Consider the following 19,855-nt stretch of genomic DNA (forward strand, 5'->3'; position numbering starts at 1 on the left):
CACATTATACTGCATCTACCATGCATTTGCCCAATCACCTAACTTGTCCAAGTCACCCTGCAGCCTCTTAGCGTTCTCCTCACAGCTCACACCGCCACCCAGCTTAGTGTTATCTGCAAACTTGGAGATATTATATTCAATTCCTTCATCTAAATCATTGATGTATATTGTAAATAGCTGGGGTCCCAGCAGTGAGCCCTGCGGCACCCCACTGGTCACTGCCTGCCATTCTGAAAAGGACCCGTTTATTCCGACTCTCTGCTTCCTGTCTGCCAACCAGTTCTCTATCCACGTCAATACAGGAGGATCCCAGGGTCCAAACACTGGACTGTACTGAGTGAGAGAATATCGGGTTAGCTAGTTAGCTACATGTGGGAAATATCTAGCCAGGGATCCCACTTCTCAACCCCTATCTGCAGTTTAACGTTTCATCCGAAGACAGCACCTCAGACAGTGCAGCACTCCCTCAGTACAGCACTGGAGTGTCAGCTTAGATTTTTGTGCTCAAGTCCCTGGAATGGGACTTGAACCCACGACCTTATGACTCAGAGATGAAAGTGAACCACAGCCGACACTGAAAGGTCAAAAGGAGAAAAACTGTGGAAAAACAGTTAACTCTTCATTTCGGAATCCACTGCTGCTGTGTTTAGACCGGACAGTCTCAGAAACCAATGCACCCCTTAACTGTGTGATGTTTTACCAAAGTTATTTAAAGAGTTCTCTGCTGACTGGTGTAGAATCCAGAGATTCTCTCACCGCAGCAAAATTGTGAGGGGTTATCGGAGCAGGACATGATGGAATTTAGACTGATCTGTTGACAGAGCTCCCTCAACAAATGTATTCCTTCAGCCTTTTTAACCTTACAATAAAAACTTGTCCCCTGTAGTAACCGAGCATATTTTTAAACTATCCTTCACCTCCGCCGGTAAAAAAAAGTCAGAACCCCTCCACCCACTAATCTAGGGCAAGTGGTGAGTGACAGACGGCACAGCTGAAACAGGCCCGAAAGTCTCAGGTTCATTCCCCAGTCTCTATGGAGTTAGCTGATGTAAACTTGTGCAGCGAGAGGGGTGCGACAATCAACCACAGTCCCCGACGGTTAAATCGACGCAATAAGTGGTCCAGATCCCTGTTGGAAACTGCACATCCACTGATACTGGGTGAGTGAGGTCAGCACTGGATCAGAGTTCTGCTGGGATGGCCTCCACACTCAAGGAGTTCACATCAGAATCTATGTTCACATATTAAGAATGACTACTAGAAGCAAGGTACCAAAAGATTGCTGGTACCTTGGAACTGAATTGGGGAGGGGGGGGGGCGGGGGTGTCAGAAGAGCGATGGGGACTGGAATTAATTTAAAAATTAATTAATAGCGAAAGACACAAGGCTGTATGCACATTTCATTCAGACAATTATGCAGAAACATCTCACAACAGGCTTATATGATCGCCTTTCGTCAGAACTGATGAAGGGCCATCGCCCTGAAACGATAACTCTGTTTCTTTCTCCACAGATGACGCCTGACCCGCTGAGCAACATTCCCTCTAAGCCGCTGTCTGCCGGTCCCGCGCAGCCTGGAACTAGATTTTTCAATGTGGGATGAGCGAAACTTTGTGAATGAGCCGCACAGCCCGTTAAAGGGACCGCGCACCCAAATTTAAAATTGGGGAAACATTGCTGCTGAGTATTTCCAGCATTCTCTGTTTTTGTTTAAAATTTCGAGTGTCTGCAGAATTTTGCTCTTGTATTAGTCATAGAAACATCGAAACATAGAAAATAGGTGCAAGAGTAGGCCATTCAGCCCTTCGAGCCTGCACCGCCATTCAATGAGTTCATGGCTGAACATGCAACTTCAGTACCCCATTCCTGCTTTCTTGCCATACCCCTTGATCCCCCTAGTAGTAAGGACTTCATCTAACTCCTTCTTGAATATATCCAATGAACTGGACTCCACAACTTTCTGTGGTAGAGAATTCCACAGGTTCACCACTCTCTGGGCGAAGAAGTTTCTCCTCATCTCAGTCCTAAATGGCTTACCCCTTATCCTTAGACTGTGACCCCTGGTTCTGGACTTCCCCAACATTGGGAACATTCTTCCTGCATCTAACCTGTCTAAACTCATCAGAATTTTAAACGTTTCTATGAGGTCCCCTCTCATTCTTCTGAACTCCAGTGAATACAAGCCCAGTTGATCCAGTCTTTCTTGATAGATCATCTCCTACCAGTCACTCCGAATTGATCAGAACTGAGGTAGGATCTAAGACACCCAACAGTGTGGAATTATTCATTTTCCTTCGTAATTAACACAGTAACAAAATCACAGGCGCTCGTGGCTTTGAAACATGCAATTTCATTAGTGGATCATTCATTACATGGGAAGCAAAACAGCCACTCTGTCATTTTGTCATTAGAGGAATTTCTCCCCATGAAGTCAATATTCCTACATGCAGTTACCAAAAATAAAAATTAAGGAAAAAAATCTGGAATTGCTTTTAATATAGATTTTTTGTTTAATATTTTCCAAATCAAAGTTTGGCAAAGCATGGGTAGGATTATATTATTTTACAGCTGCAGTTTGACGTTATCGCCAGTCACACACAGTTACAGCTGAACCTCCGAACCATATACATCACACCTTTTACAACCTCACAGGTCATGAAGTTTTTTTTGTAAATTCTATTCACTGGTGTAATGTAGGCAGGTGCGACAGCCAACTTTGGCACAGCAAGATCCCACAACAGCAATAAGGTAAATGACAAGATTAAAAACCCGGATTTGACACCATATATACGATTAGTATCTATATCCATGTGAAAGTATATGGGAGCACCAATGCACTGTGTCACAGTAACTGCTATATTGTGATTATTTAGAAAAATGTTTAGTGCAAGGCCCATGCTTTCATACGCCTCGGTGAAGGTGATGACGATGGCTTGGAGTTCAGCCTCTGAATGTGCGCAGACGCAAGCGTCGTCCGCGTACTGTAGTTCGATGACAGAGGATGGGACGACCTTGGATCTCGCCTGGAGTCGACGAAAGTTGAACAGGTTCCCATTGGTTCTAAAATTTAGTTCCACTTCAGTGGGGAACTTGTTGAGCATGTAATTCACTCCCAAAGCAAGCGCTCTATTCGGAACTCCTACACGGCAGGCAAGCCCCAGGTGGGCAGAGAAAACGTTTAAAGGACACCTTCAAAGCCTCATTGATCCCCAACATCCCCACTGGCACCTGGGAGTCCCTGGCCCAAGATCGCCCTAAGTGGTGGAAGAACATTCAGGAGAGCGCTGAGCACCTCGAGTCTCGTCGCCGAGAGCATGAGGACAAGTGCAGGCAGCGGAAGGAACGTGCAGCAAACCAGACTCTCCACCCACCCTTTCCTTCAACCACTGTGTGTGACAGAGACTGTAATTCCCGTATTGGACTGTAATCACCTGAGAACTCATTTTTAGAGTGGAAGCAAGTCTTCCTCGATTTCGAGGGACTGCCTATGATGATGATGATTTAGAAAAATAGTATTTACAGTTGACCATCAGGAAACTGGTGTTCATTAACTACTAAGGTTGTAGCAGAGAAATCATAAAACAGATATTACTTACACCCATACCCCCAAATACACTCTTATCGAAATCCATTCTAATCACAGAACAATGTTATAAGGAACAATGGATACATGCAAGTGATTTCAAAGCAGTAATCTAATCGTTGAGCTTTGTTGTTTGCAATGTCACCTGAACTCCTCAATGAGATTCCTGCCTTGTAATCATTCTCATATCTATTACTGACTATATAATATACTGAATATTTTAAAAGATAGCATATTCCCAAGTAGTTCCTTAAAACTATTGAGTTTTGCAGTCTCATACAAGTAATGTCATAATTTGATCATGAAAATTTTGCAAGTCACATCTTTGTCCACCTTTTGCTTATCTAAATTGTGCAGCTCCACCCGGATGGCCTCATAAACTGTAAAGAACAGCAGCAATGCAAGCACATTAAAATTGGGGGAACGGCACCTCTGACAGCACAGCACTCCCTCAGCACTGCACTGGAGTGTCAGCCTGCAGTTTGTGCTCAGGTCTCTGGAATGGGACTTGAACCCACAAACCTCTAACTCAGAGAAACAGCTGACGCAAAGCAGAACAAAATAAAAACACTGTGTAGGCAAATGCGGCAGCCATTCTGCACGCAATATTCCACAAACAGAAATAAGATGAATGACTACTAATTTGGAGAGAGGAATGTTAGCCAGGTTACTGGAAGAGCCCTTCAATCACTGGAGATTTTTAAAATTATAATTTAGATCATTAATTTCACAAGAGGACTAGTTTTAGGTCCATTTCTCTGCCAACTATAGCTTTGTGACATTGCTTCGTGACACTGTCAGCCAGTAGCTCAGTGGGTAGTACTCTCGCCTGAGGTTGTGGGTTCGTCCCACTCCAGGGACTTGAGCACAAACAAATCTAGGCTGACACTCTAATGCAGTGCTGAGGGAGCACTGTGCTATTGGAGGTGCCATCTTTCGGATGAGAGGTTAAAACGAGGCCCCGTCTGCTCCCTCAAGTGGACATAAAAGATCCCATGGCACTATTTAGAAGAGCAGGGGAGTTATCCCGTGCCCTGGCCAATACATTTATCCCTCAATCAACATAACATATGTTGTTTGTGGGAGCTTACTTATATGCAAATTAAATGCTACGTTTCCTACATTACAACAGTGACTACACTCCAAAAGTACTTCATTGGCTGTAAAGCACTTTGAGACATCTGGTGGCTGTGAAAAACACTATATAAATGTAAATCTTTCTTCTTTTTCCTACAACTGATACACAAGGATGTCCGCTTAAACACGACGGTGTCACTGCTAAAAACTGACCAAGAAAATCATTTTATTACCAAAAAATTCTATCACCAGTGTATTCCATGTAGAAAATAATAGATTACTTCATACTGATTACGACACCAAACTCAGCGGGGCTCAGCGGATGTTTGAAAATGCAACAGCAATGTTTATGCAGTTTATAAGAAGTTTTATAAACTTCACAATGAGATCACATGCTTGCAATCACTCAAGCATATCTGTTGTTTTTATATATATCTACATTAAGTTCATGGGGTTCATTTTGGTTAGAAATATTTCCACCCCTTCTGAAGCTGCTGATTATTGTGAGGGTAAAGTATAACTGGCAGCAATAATCCTATGTTGTCTCACTCAAGTGGCCATTCACCATGCAAGTCTAAGCAGTGATCACTGACAGGCTATTCTACTCTGGAGGCCATTCCACCATGGACGGCATCACATGCAGTCTTACCTAGTCTTCAGTCAACATCCATGCATACATCTTCAGTCAACATCCATGCACACATGCTTCCAGCAGGAGTCAGTGGACTATGATCAGGACTGCAAACTCTCATTGATTCTTTCCCTCTACCCAGTCCATTGAACTGAGGTCAACTGTGGTAGCTTACTGCAATCCTGGCTTAGCAGAGGCCAGGGATGGAACCTGCAAGCTTCTGGTCTACATGGCTCGTCCATGATCCAACTTTTGCACAGTAAATTAGTCAACATTTTCTGTGTCGATAAGCAACTGCAATGGTATCACAGTCTACCTAGCAAGTGACAATCAACAGCCAAATACCGTGAGCCATCTGAACATCAGGTGAGAGCAGGATCAGGCTCGACTGTGATACCACCCACGGTACAACAGCTGACTGACTCTCGCTGCCTGGACCCACGGATGAACCACCTCAGTGAGGCACCAGAGAGCAGCTGAAAACGGTGGAACCAGGTCCTAAGCCGGCCTTCAAGAGAGAAGGGCGGGGAAACAAAATGCAAAATAACAAAAAGGGGGAAGGGAGGGAGGTGGAAATAAACATTCACAATAAATCCAAACAACCAAGCTAACACAAAGTGCCTCCCACACTCACCTCAAACCAGCAGAGCCAAGTTAAATGCTTTAACAAATAAATCACCTGAATGCAGGCTGAACGCATTTTGTTTTGACTCCAATTGTAAATATTTCCACAAGATAATTGATTAAGAGGCAAATATTTTCTTACAATAAAAAGTAAACATTCAAATATATAAACAAAAAGAAACCCACAGGGAAATGCTGCAGATTCAAATCCCAAGCTGATCTCAGGTAATTGATCAATCAAATTAACTTTTAAAAGACGACAATCTGCGCTCAGCTCCACCGGGACCAGCAGCATTTCTGGGCAGGCACTTCGGTAAACTTTTCACAGGCACGATTTAAATTTCTCCCCTTGCTGCTCCTAGGCCCCGCCTGGGGCTCCCCTGCAGCCCCGCCTCTCGATTTGCCTCTTCCCCGCCTCTCAGCGAGTCCCGGCTGGGCTGGCGGTGTGGGGGAGCCCGGGCAGGGTAAAGTTGTGCCGGGAGGGCCGGCACCTCGGCAGGGGCAGCAAGAGGCGCGCCTGTCCGCGGGGCCCCGGGGGCTGCTACTCACTGTCTGCGGCCGGGCGGCGGCTGCTCGGATCCGGCGGGCTCCTCACAGTCGTCTCGACACAACCGGGGACAGCAGCTCGAGCGCCGCTCGGTGTGAGCGCTGCCGGGTCCTAGCGCCCGTCGGGATCGCCCTCCCGCTCCACCATCGACTGCCGGGTCCTAGCGCCCGTCGGGATCGCCCTCCCGCTCCACCATCGACTGCCGGGTCCTAGCGCCCGTCGGGATCGCCCTCCCGCTCCACCATCGACTGCCGGGTCCTAGCGCCCGTCGCGATCACCCTCCCGCTCCACCATCGACTGCCGGGTCCTAGCGCCCGTCGCGATCGCCCTCCCGCTCCACCATCGACTGCCGGGTCCTAGCGCCCGTCGCGATCACCCTCCCGCTCCACCATCGACTGCCGGGTCCTAGCGCCCGTCGCGATCGCCCTCCCGCTCCACCATCGACTGCCGGGTCCTAGCACCCGTCGCGATCGCCCTCCCGCTCCACCATCGACTGCCGGGTCCTAGCGCCCGTCGCGATCGCCCTCCCGCTCCACCATCGACTGCCGGGTCCTAGCGCCCGTCACGATCGCCCTCCCGCTCCACCATCGACTGCCGGGTCCTAGCGCCCGTCGGGATCGCCCTCCCGCTCCACCATCGACTGCCGGGTCCTAGCGCCCGTCGGGATCGCACTCCCGCTCCACCATCGACTGCCGGGTCCTAGCGCCCGTCGCGATCGCCCTCCCGCTCCACCATCGACTGCCGGGTCCTAGCGCCCGTCGCGATCGCCCTCCCGCTCCACCATCGACTGCCGGGTCCTAGCGCCCGTCGGGATCGCCCTCCCGCTCCACCATCGACTGCCGGGTCCTAGCGCCCGTCGGGATCGCACTCCCGCTCCACCATCGACTGCCAGGTCCTAGCGCCCGTCGCGTTCTCTCGCCCTCCACCGTCGACTGATGGGTCCTACCGCCCATCAAGTTCTCCCTCCCTCCACCATCGACTGCCAGCTCCTAGCGCAGTCGGGTTCACGCCTCCCGCTCTACCATCTACTGCCAGGTCCTAGCACCCGTTGAGTTCGTTTCCCCCCCCTTTCACCATCGACTGATGGGTCCTAACGCTCGCCTCCATTGAGCACCTCTCCTCCCTCATTGACTGTGGGGTCCTCGCTCCCCCCAACTATCAAGATCTGGCAAACTGACAGGTCCAACTGGTTGCCGCATTAGTGTCTGTTACCTTCCTAATCAATAGGTAGGATTTGGTGCCCTTTGGATTGCAAATTGCCATTCTTCACCAATTGCCTAGGTTAAAACCATTTGAACTACTGCTCTGTCTTACTCTCAGGTCAAAGAAAGAATTTGCATTTATATAGTGCCTTTCACGACCTCAGGACGTACCAAAGCTCTTTACAGTCAACAAAGTACAAGGACAAACATCCCCTGCCGCAGCACCAACTACTGGCTCCTGTACCCTTTGAGTTAGGGTCCATCAAAGCTACTTGGATAACTCCTACCAAGACCGAGTACCCACCAGGTCAGTCACAACTCCCCTATTACTAATCGACCAGGTACCAACTCCACCAGGTCCTAGTTTCACTGGGTTACTGTTCATCATTTTGACTGTGATACCCCTGCTGCCATTATCACTGGCACACTAATTCAGGCAGGTCCGAGCTCACACTTGTCTGCACTGAAACACAGAATCCACTGACTGAGCATCTGTCAGGGTTGCCAGGTTCAATCTAAAATATCAATTAAATGTTAGAAACAATTGGCACTTAGAGACAGGTTATATCAGATAGCCACAGTCACCCATAGAATCTCTGAACACTAGCTGGAGAGGTGTAAGGCTAGCTAGCATATTAGAAAAGGGAATAGGAGAATTCAGCTATCAATTTTCTCTGTGCCTTTATTAAGTTAGGAACCTATTTGAGACCGCACCCTGACCATGTTAGATCCCAGTACCAACTATACTACTTCTTCAGAACTCTGGAGTTACAAGTGATGGTAGATCTGCTGTAGCAGTTGTAAAGCTCAAAGATGGGACAGAGTATCTGGTTCTTATGCGCCGTTTCTCGTAGGTTTACTATTGGGATATGTAGAGTGCTTGAACTTGTTGGATAATGTTACCATCCATAATTCAGTTTATTGTAACAGTGAATATACTCTGAACTGGAATAAATTCAATACAGTGCAGTAAGAACTAAAAAGATGAACTAGAGTGTCTGCAGCCATTGGGAGCATGTGGAGCACGTCCCCCCCCCACCAATCCCTGTCCCATCTTCCCAATGCCCCACCTCCTCCCACTTCATCTGGGAACAGAGGCCTATTGTTGCAAAAGCAAATTGCAAATCTGAAACAAAAGCTGAAAATGCTGTAAACAATTAGCAGGTCAGTCAGTATAGGCAGGGAGATCAGAAAATCTGCCATTTCAGTTGCTGCACTTTCATTAGAACAGATTGTTGCAACGCTTCAAGGACACCCTCAAAGCCTCCCTGATAAAATGCAACATCCCCAGTGACACCTGAGAGTCCCTGGCCAAAGACCGCTCTAAGTGGAGGAAGAGCATCCGGGAGGGCGCTGAGCACCTCGAGTCTCGTCGCCGAGAGCATGCAGAAATCAAGCGCAGGAAGCGGAAAGAGCGTGCAGCAAACCAGACTCCCCAATCACCCTTTCCTTCAACCACTGCCTGTCCCACCTGTGAGAGAGACTGTATTTCCCGTATTGGAGTGTTCAGTCACCTGAGAACTCACTTTTGGAGTGGAAGCAAGTCTTCCTCGATTTCGAGGGACTGCCTACGATGATGATGTTACAATGCCACTCGCAGCCTGGCAGAGTTTTCCTTGTTCCGTAATAGAACCTTGTCGGGACCGTCCTAAAACCAGAAAATGTTATTTATTCGTTCACAGGATGTGGGCGTCGCTGCCAAGGTCAGCATTTAGTGCCCATGTCTAATTGGCCTTGAACCAACTGAGTGGCTTGCTGGGCCATTTCAGAGGGCAGTTAAGAATCAACCACATTGCTGTGGGTCTGGAGTCACATATAGGTCAGACCGGGTAAGGACAGCAGATTTTCTTCCATTAGTGAACCAGATGGGTTTTTACAACAATCCGATAGTTTCATGGTCAACATTACTGATACTCGCTTTTTTTTTTAAATTCCAGATTTATTTATTTGAATTTAAATTCCCCAACTGGCATGGTAGCATTTGTCACCAGATCATCCTGGCTTCTGGATTACTCGTCCAGAAACATAACCACCACACTACTGTTCCCTTAAACTGTATCATACTGGAAAGCCAGATATCACAAAACATCTGTGCCTTTAGAATTGTCCCCAGTAACTATTACAACAACCAAACAAAAGTGACTTTTAATATAGTCATCTACAACAGGTTCTGTTCTGTAATAAGAAATCAAAAAGATGGTGAATGCATTTAACCATCTGCTTGTGCTGCTTTATAAACTTTCTATTCCTTCTCTGTTTGAAAATACACTCGAACAACGTGAAGTCTTGGTACTGAATGGGGGTCAGTTTAACCTAACCCGCTGGGCGGGAAGCTGACAGGATCGGGTGCAACCCCAGCTTTACACCCCGTCCAATATTACTAATTGACTTCAATGGAGAGTAAAACTGGGCAGGGTGTAAACCCATCGCTGCCCCCGATCACACCAATCTCTCGACAGGTGGGTTATTGTATATTGAACTATTGTGCACAGTTTTGGTCTCTTTACCCAAGGAAGGATATACTTGCCACAGAGGGAGTGCAACAAAGGTTCACCAGACTGATTCCTGGGATGGGGGGGGGGGGGGGGGGGAAATTGTCATAGGATGAGGGATTGAGTAGAATAGGCCTATATTCTATATAATTTATAAGAATGAGAGGTGATCGATTTTATTGAAACATACAACATTCTTACAGAGCTTGAGAGGGTAGATGTAGGGAGGATGTTTCCTCTGGCTGGGGAGTCTAGAACCAGGGGTCACAGTCTCAGAATAAGGGGTCGGCCATTTAGGACTGAGATGAGGAGAAACTTCTTCACTCAGAGGGTGGTGAATCTTTGGAATTCTCTACTCCAGAGGGCTGTGGAGGCTCAGTCTTTGAGTATATTCAAGATGGAGATTGATAGATTTTTGAATATTAAGGGAATCAAGGGATATGAGGACAGTGCAGGAAAGTGGAGTTGAGGTAGAAGATCAGCCATGATCTCATTGAATGGTGGAGCAAACTCATGGGGCTGAATGGCCAACTGCTGCTCCTAATTCTTATGTTCTTATGTTAGGTTAAAATTGCACCCAAAAGATTCAGTGAAGCTAACATTAGACCCAGTCAGAATATGTAATGAACAGAAAGCCAAACTGTCATAGAATCATCATAGAATGATACAGCACAGAATTAGGCCATTTGGCCCATCATGTCTGTGCCAGCTCTTTGAAAGAGCTGTCCAATTAATCACACTCCCCTGCTCTTTCCCCACTGCCCTGCAAATTTTTCCATTTTAAGTGTACATCCAATTCCCTTTTAAAATGTATTGAATCTGCTTCCATCACCCCTTCCAGACAGCACATTCCAGATCATAACTCATTGCAGAAAAAAAAGTTCTCCTTGTTTCCCCCCTGGATTTTTTTCCAATTATTTTCAATCTGTGTCCTCAGTTCCCGATCTTCCTGCCAGTGAAAGCAGTTTCTCCTTCTATACATGTTTAACATGTTCATGTCATAGGAACAGGAGTAGGAAATTCAGCCCCTCTAGCCTGTTCCACCATTCAATGAGATCATGGCTGATCTGTATACTAACTCCATTTAGGCGCTTTGGCTCCATATCCTTTAATATCTGTAAGCTGGCAAAAATCTATTGATCTCGGATTTAAAGTTATGAATTGAGCTAGCATCTGCTGCTTTTTGTGGGAGAAAGTTCCACAGTTTTACCACCCATTGGATGAAGAAGTGTTTCCCAACTTCTCTCCTGAATGGCCAGCTCTGATTTTAAGGTTATGTCCCTTTGTCCTGGCTCTCCTCCTTTAAGACGCTCCTTAAAATCTACCTCATTGACCAGGTTTTTGGTAACCTGTGCAAAAATCTCTATGTGGCTCGGTGTCAAATTTTGTTTGGTAATGCTCCTGTGAAACACCTTGGGACATTTATCATCATCATAAGCAGTCCCTTGAAATCGAGGAAGACTTGCTTCCACTCTAAAAGTGAGTTCTCGGGTGACTGTACAGTCCAATACAGGAACTACAGTCTCTGTCACAGATAGTCGTTGGAGGAAAGGGTGGGTGGGACTGGTTTGCCGCGCGCTCCTTCCGCTACCTGTGCTTGCTTTCTGCATGCTCTCGTCGACGAGATTCGAGGTGCTCAGCACCCTCCCAGATATACTTCCTCCACTTAGGGCGGTCTTTGGCCAGGGACTCCCAAGTGTCGGCGGGGATGTTGCACTTTATCAAGGAGGCTTTGAGAGTGTCCTTGAAACGTTTCCTCTGCCCACCTGGGGCTCGCTTGCCGTGTAGTTCCGAGTAGAGTGCTTGCTTTGGAAGACTTGTGTCGGGCATGCAAACAATGTGGCCTGCCCAACGGAGATGGTCGAGTGTGGTCAGTGCTTCGATGCTGGGGATGTTGGCCTGATCGAGGACACTGACGTTGGTGTGTCTGTCCTCCCAGGGGATTTGTAGGATCTTGTGGAGACATCGTTGATGGTATTTCTCCAGCGACTTGAGGTGTCTACTGTACATGGTCCATGTCTCTGAGCCATACAGGAGGGCGGGCATCACTACGGCCCTGTAGACCATAAAGCTTGGTGCCAGATTTGAGATCCTGATCTTCGAACACTTTCTTCCTCAGGCGGCCGAAGGCTGCGCTGGCGTACTGGAGGCGGTGTTGGACCTCGTCGTCGATATCTGCCCTTGCTGATAATAGGCTCCCGAGGTATGGAAAGTAGTCCACGTTGTCTAGGGCCGCGCTGTGGATCCTGATGGCCGGGAGAGCAGTGCTGTGTGGCGGGGTCAGGTTGATGGCGGACCTTTGTCTTTAGTGTAAGGCCTGTGCTTTCGTATGCCTCGGTGAAGATGTTGACGATGACTTGGAGTTCAGCCTTTGAATGTGCGTGCCACGTACTGTAGCTCGACGACAAAGAATGGGACGGTCTTGGACCTGGCCTGGGGCGACGAAGGTTGAACAGGTTCCCACTGGTTCTATAGTTTTAGTTCCACTCCAGCAGGGAGCTTGTTGAGCGTGAGGTGGAGCATTGCAGCGAGGAATATCGAGAAGAGCTGGCGATGACGCAGCCCTGCTTGACCCCAGGTCCGGACGTTGATTGGGTCTGTGGTGCATCCGTTGGTCAGGATCACGGCCTGCATGTTATCGTGGAGCAGGCGGAGGATGGCGACAAACTTTTGGGGGAAGCCGAAACGGAGGAGGACGCTCCATAGTTCCTCGCGGGTAACAGTGTCAAGGGCCTTTGTACGGTCAAAGGCGGCCATGTACAAGGGTTGGTGCTGTTCCCTGCATTTCTCTTGCAGTGTCGCGCCGTAAAGATCATGTCCGTTGTACCCCGTAGTGGTTGGAATCCGCACTGTGACTCCGGAGGAGCTCCTCAGCCACAGGGAGAAGACGGTTGACGAGGATTCTAGCGATGATTTTCTCAGTGGCTGACAACAGGGAGATTCCGCTCTGTTAAAATGGGACATTTTACTATGTTAAAGGTGCTATTTAAATGCAAATTGTTGTTGTCCTAGTCTTCCCCCACCAGCGGAAAAAATTCTCTCTCTCTACTCTATCATTTCCTTTCAAAACCCTAAAAACCTCAACCAAATCCCCCCCTTAATCTTCCATATTCCAGGGAATGCAAGTCTGGTTTTATGTAAGCTCTCCTCATCACTGCTTCAGGTAGAAGCTCAACCTTTGCCACATTGACAGTAGTTGAACTCAAAATGGATTTGCATGAAGTGACTTCATGCAAATGACAAATGTACAACAAAGAAGCCTTTTGTGTTCATAGGGTGGGGTCTTTTTTCGAACATGTCAATTCAAAAACTGAGTCATAGATTCTCCTCAATCACAGCCAAGGCATTGTTATTGTCAGCTAGCAATGGATAGGATTCAAGGAAACAAAATTTATCTCTCTCTCTCTTCTTGTGCTCTCCGCCACCCCCCCCCAAAAACCAATATTCCATCATTAATTGAGTGAGCTGAATTAATAACACCCCCAACAATGAGCTCAAGTGACGGAATATGTTGATACGACATCTCCCGCAACACATGGCAGAATAAATCTCGCAGCAAGGCCTTTAAAGTCATGTGGTAGATAACATTTCTGTCCAAGTCATATGGTTTGGCAGCAGGAGCTACCATCCCTACCCCTGCTGCTGTCAACCAGCACACCGCAAGAACAAAACCTGCAAAATAATGTTAAAGTTTCTACATACTGCATAAAGCACAATGTAGCAGTGACATGAGGCTGAACGGCTTGAGCTTTGCTCTCAAGGTTTATGATTCCATCTCACCCCAAGATGCATTCCTGCCTTTTAGCAACAACAACTTGTATTTATATAGCGCCTTTAACGTAGTGAAACGTCCTGAGGCGCTTCACAGATAGTATCGTGCGACAAACAAAACTGGCACTGAGCCACATAAGGAGAAATTAGGGCAGGTTACCAAAAGCTTGGTCAGAGAGGAAGGTTTTAAGGTGCGTCTTGAAGGAGGAAAGAGAGGTCGAGAGGTAGAGAGGTGGAGAGGTTTAGGGAGGGAGTTCCAGAGCTTAGGGCCCCAGGCAACAGAAGGCACGGCCACCGATGGTTGAGCGATTATAATCAGGGATGCTCAAGAGGGCAGAATTAGAGGAGCGCAGACATCTTGGGGGTGAGGCTGGAGGAGATTACAGAGAGAGGAGGGACCGAGGCCATAGAGAGATTTTAAAACAAGGATGAGAATTTTGAAATCGAGGCGTTGCTTAACCAGGTGCCAATGTAGGTCAGCGAACACAGGGGTGATGGGGGAGTGGGACTTGGCACAGAGAAGACTGCACTATACTATACAGAACCCTATCTGTACTTGTGTACACATAAAGGGAATGTTACAGTATGATAGCACTATGAAAGTCTAAAAGATTCAAAGTAACTAAGGTTTTTTTGTCAATTTCCTGCACAATTAATACTAAACTTTCATACTAACAGCCAACGTTCCTTCTAATTTTTTTATGGGCTGAGCGGGCGCTCCAGAACACTACTGACAGCAGAAAGGAGGGTTTAGATGAATTACTCAGTCTCTGCAAACCTTTCTATTTTCATGTGTCTCATCAGCTGATGTCAGATGTCCAGTTAAAGCCAACCATGCATGAACAGGTACAGAAAATAATTAAAAGGGCTAATGGGTGCTGGCCTTTCTATCTAGAAGACTAGAATACAAGGGGGTTGAAGTTGTGCTGCAGCTGTACAAAGCCCTGGTTAGACCACACCTTAGGGAGGGTATATTGGCCTTGGAGGGAGTGCAGCCTGGGTTTACCAGAATTATACCTGGGTTAAGTTACGAAGGGAGATTACACAAATTCGGGGTGTATTCCCTAGTATGTAGAAAGTTAAGGAGTGATTTGATTGAAGTTTACAAGATATTAAGGGGAACAGATAGGGTAATAGAGATAAGCTATTTCTGCTGGTTGGGGAGTCTAGGACTGGGGGGCCTATTCTAACAATTAGAGCCAGACCTTTCAGGAGTGAAATTGGAAAACACTTCTATACACAAAGGGTGGATGTTTGGAACTCTCTTCCACAAACAGCAATTGATGCTAGATCAATTGTTAATTTTAAATTTGAGATTGATAGTTTTCTGTGAACCAGTTATTAAGGGATATGAGCCGAAGGCGGAGAGAGTGAGTTCAGTTGCAGATTAGCCATTGAATGGTGGAGCAGGCTCGAGGGGCTGAATGGCCTCCTCCTGTTCCTATGTTCGGATTCCCTCAGTTTTTAGCGATGGGATTTGTGGGTGTACTGGTTTGACCTGGAGCAGAGACAGTGAGATAATTAAATCGAGGCTCTTGGCAGGAGCAGGTCTTTGAGTGCAGCTCCCCTGTGTCCACTCCATACAACACATCAACAAGATGAGTCAATTCTTGCTCGAGCCAACTTGAATAAAACCCACTTTATTTCTCTGAAGTGAAGCCCATGTGCTGGATTTGTTTAAAATAGCCCAGAGGCAGCCCCAATAACCAGAATCAAAACGTTGATGCTCTTGAGTCCCAGTGCTGTCCATCACTCTAATCTCCAGACACAGTTCAGAAAGGTTTAGTCACTGCTCAGACACACTATCATGCTGACTGCCAGACAACAGCAAATCAGACTCAATTATAATTCTTAGAAGGCTTGACAGGGTAAATGCAAGGTTGTTTCCCCAGGCTGGAGAGTCTAGAACCAGGGGGCACAGTCTCAGGATATGGGGTTGGCCATTTAGGACTGTGATGAGAAGAAATTTCTTCACTCTTGAAGGAAAATCTGTTTTAAACATTCCTAACAAGAACTATAATACAAAAGAGAACTTTTAATGATGGCGAAACCATGTTAACATGCAAGTTGAGAAACAGGAAAATAGAGGAATATATTTAACAGACATTACTCAGACAAAAGGTAGCTGGTAACCAAGGACAAAACTGGGGTTGCTATGGGACCATTACAACCGACCAGCACTGTTGAGATAAGCAAGCCCCTCTTTAAACTTCAACAAGTGACACACATGTATGGTGAAGTAACCCCACTGGACTTTGAACCAACCATGAGCAACAAGGAGAATAGCTATGCTTAAGGAGCCATTCATTGAGATATGCATGTGAGAGCCACAAGAGAAGTCTGGACACAAAGAATATAAGAATTAACACAATACCTTGTTTTTTTTTTACTCCAGTTGGCCAGGACAAATGTGTCCTGGTCTAACGGAAAGAAGACATCTCAAGATTCACCAGACTCGTGATCGTCGGTTTGATCACTGGGCACCTGAAGACAGATAAGTTGGGTTGTATTTAATCCGTGTGTTAGCGGTTACATAAAAAATCTGAGAGTTAGTGCATGTGTGTGTGTTTTCTGTTGAGGTGGATTCAGGTATATGAACCCCTCTCTAAGACCTATCATGGGAGGTGTGAAAGTCATACAATAATTCTTACAATCAGAATCTTTGGAATTCTCTACCGCAGAGGACTGGAGTATATTCAAGACAGAGATCGATAGATTTTTGGACACTAAGGGAATCAAGGGATTTGGGGATAATGCAGGAAAGTGGAATTGAGGTAGATCAGCCATGATCGTATTGAATGGCGGAGCAGACTCGAGGGCCTACTCCTGCTCCTATTGGTTATGTACATCAGCAGGGGATGTTTCAAATGGACAGTTTAACAGAACCATTAGTGTAGGGATGTAAGGCAGTGAACATAATCCAGCTACTATTCTGTCAAGAGGGCTATATGGTGCACAGGTGGCCCAAGATTTTACCTTTTGGTTGTAGCAATGGGAGAGGAAGGGGAAGAAAATGAGGGTAACAATAACTGACCCGTTGCTGTATTTACACAGCATACTGTGCCTCAGTAGAGTGCAAATGATGCCATGTCCTTTGGTTGCCCATACGGAGGTGCTGAGCAACTTACATGCAAGTGGGAATAAAATATATATTTATTTATGTAATATATTTATTTATTTTATATGCATTAACAGTGGTGTACAACGCTGTATTCGAAGCCTGCCAGAAGGTTCCCTACCTGCTTTATGGGTAAGGGGAGAAGAGAAAGAATGTGGAGTAAAAATCTGAGCTAAAAAAAAAAATAATGTTCAAAACATCATTCTCAAAAATCAGCTCAGCCATGAATTAGCACAACCCTCCAGGCATCAACACAGTAACATCTGGAATTTTCCCACTTACAGCACGGATATCAGTAGCTCGAAAACAAGTGGTTTATAGAATCCATGGAGAGAGAAGCATCTGTACAAGCTGGGTATCAGAATTGTTCACCATAGAGGTACATCTAGAAACTATCCAACTACTTGACACAGGACCCACATTGAAAAAAGAAGTCACTATTTTCACTGGAAAATGCTCTGATAATGACTCTCCATGATCCCATGACCTGATTGCCGATTGGTCCCCATGGAGGATAAGCCACACCCAGAAGTTTCTCTGGAATGTGTCATTGAAAAAGCCAGCCCAAGTTCTGATCGACTTTGCAAAGTGTAATTCGAGCCATTCTGGCTTCAGACCCCAGACAGAATTGAGCTCCCCTATGCCAGCACAAGTTTCTGATAACCCCAGTCCAAGTTCCCGACGCCCCGCCATAGATGGAGAATTGAGTGTGGGTCAAGGATTGTTAACAGGTTTATTGGGTATGAAGTGAATAGTGACAGTGTCGTGACTTCTGGATTTCACCTGCTTCAACGATGTCCCTTGTCACACGTACACCGAGCTTTCATAGAAAGCGGGTGTGGGTGTAAAGGGGGTTGGAAGATCGTGATCAGTCTTCCGAGTTCCCCCTCTCCCCTCCATCTCTCTCCCCCGGTCTCTCTCGCCCCCCCCCCCCATCCATCTCTACCCCCAGTCTTTCTCTTCCATGCCCCCAGTCTCTCCCTCCCTCCCTCCTCCCCAAGTCTCTCTCTCTCTCTCTCTCTCCCTCTCCGGTCACTATCTCTTTATGTTTTCTATTCCACAGGTCGCGAAACCGTTCCAAATAATCCAAAAGCTAGAAACAGCTCCACGTGCCTGATTCTGTCTCGAGTCCGAATTCCGGCTTTCTCGTACGTCGCACTGCGCAGGCGCGACCGAATCAAGGGCCCAGTTCCATTCGCAGCTCCTCAGATAATGGAGCAGTCCATGCCCGTATGCAGCAAGACCTGAACAACTTTCAGGCTTGGGCTGATAAGTGGCAAGTAACATTCGTATCACACAAGTGCCAGACAATGACCATCTCCAACAAGCGAGAGTCTAACCACCTCCCCGTGATATTCAACAGCATTACCATCGCCGAACCCACCACCATTAACATCCTGGGGGTCACCATTGACCAGAAACTTAACTGGACCAGCCACATAAATACTGTGGCCACAAGAGCAGGTCAGAGGCTGGGTATTCTGCGGCGAGTGTCTCACCTCCTGACACCCCAAAGCCTTTCCACCATCTACAAGACACAAGTCAGGAGTGTGATGGAATACCGGGTGCAGCTCCAACAATGCTCAAGAAACTCGACATCATCCAGGACAAAGCAGCCACTTGATCGTCCCCCCATCCCCCACCTTCAACATTCACTCCCTCCACCACCGGCGCCCCCTGGCTGCAGTGTGCACCATCTACAAGACGCACTGCAGCAACTCGCCAAGGCTTCTTCGGCAGCACCTCCTAAACCAGCGACTTGTACCACCTAGAAGGACAAGGGCAGCAGGCGCATGGGAACACCATAACCAAGTCACACACCATCCTGACTTGGAAATATATCGGCCGTTCCTTCATCGTCGCTGGGTCACAATCCTGGAACTCCCTCCCTAACAGCACTGTGGGAGCACCTTCACCACACGGACTGCAGCGGTTCAAGGCAGCGGCTCACCACCACCTTCTCAAGGGCAATTAGGGATGGGTAACAAATGCCGGGCTAGCGAGCGACACCCACATCCCTGAACAAATTTAAAGAAAACTTCAACACATTCTTAAACAGAAGAACATATTCTTCTTCAGGCCTCAAAAAAATGGAACTCTTCTCTCCAATCGTCAGGAGTAATTATTTCCCGAATCAACTCTTACTTTAACATTGATGGTATCGTGCACTGTGGCCCTTGTCCCCTCATCTTAGTTTCTCTACCATTTGCCATTTTGGGCAATCGAGTCTTCAGCTCATTGTTCAAAGTCTATTTCCTAGTTTGCAGGTTTTCTTCCATTACCATAGATTGATCCCTTGTAAAAGATCACAATTACAACCTTCAGCATACACAAGTGGGAAGAGTTAATTAGATGATGAAGAGGCTGGTGTGAAGCATAAACACCAGCTTAGTCCAGTTGGGACAAATGGCTGGTTTCTGTAGATTCTAATTAATTTATTAGAATCTTTTGTAATCAACTGAACACCTCAAAACAAAAAAAAAATGCAACCTTTAACAAATGAAGCATAAACTATAAACAGAACAAAAATCTGTGGCTTCGATATTTTCATGAAACCAGGGACCAGCATTACAAAAATGTGACCTTGCACCTCCCCAACATATGAATTCCAACTATTCTTGCATCTTGATGGTTCATCGGTGCCCCCTTGTGGTCAATAGAACACAATACAAGGTATTTTGATGTTCAGATTCAGGATTTCTAAATTCCAAAGCACGTGTCATATTTCCAGCCTCAGCATTGAATTCAACAACTTCAGACCATAACCACCATTTTCGCAGATAGCAGATGCTGGTAATGGTTCTGCTGTA

The 19,855-nt window shown here is 46.7% G+C and overlaps 1 protein-coding gene and 1 long non-coding RNA gene across 11 annotated transcripts in view; one reads left to right on the top strand and one right to left on the bottom strand.

Moving 5' to 3' along the window:
• Positions 1-6,624, bottom strand: part of raraa (retinoic acid receptor, alpha a) — a 634,542-nt gene extending 627,918 nt beyond the window's left edge. For 9 of the 10 annotated variants that reach the window (XM_070864263.1, XM_070864259.1, XM_070864257.1 and 6 more), the window contains exon 1: positions 6,465-6,624. The gene's annotated coding sequence lies outside the window, so the exon portion shown is untranslated. Of the gene's footprint in view, positions 1-6,101; positions 6,120-6,464 lie in introns of those variants that run through there. The other variant, XM_070864262.1, reaches the window with a different exon arrangement.
• A 268-nt stretch (positions 6,625-6,892) lies between these two features.
• On the top strand, positions 6,893-17,147 carry LOC139233771 (uncharacterized). The gene is made up of 3 exons (XR_011588213.1): positions 6,893-7,689; positions 7,783-7,971; positions 16,323-17,147. It is a non-coding gene; the product is annotated as an uncharacterized lncRNA (long non-coding RNA).
• The last annotated feature ends 2,708 nt before the right edge of the window (positions 17,148-19,855 follow it).

The sequence above is a fragment of the Pristiophorus japonicus genome, chromosome 21, assembly GCF_044704955.1.
Source record: "Pristiophorus japonicus isolate sPriJap1 chromosome 21, sPriJap1.hap1, whole genome shotgun sequence".
NCBI lineage: Eukaryota > Metazoa > Chordata > Chondrichthyes > Pristiophoridae > Pristiophorus > Pristiophorus japonicus.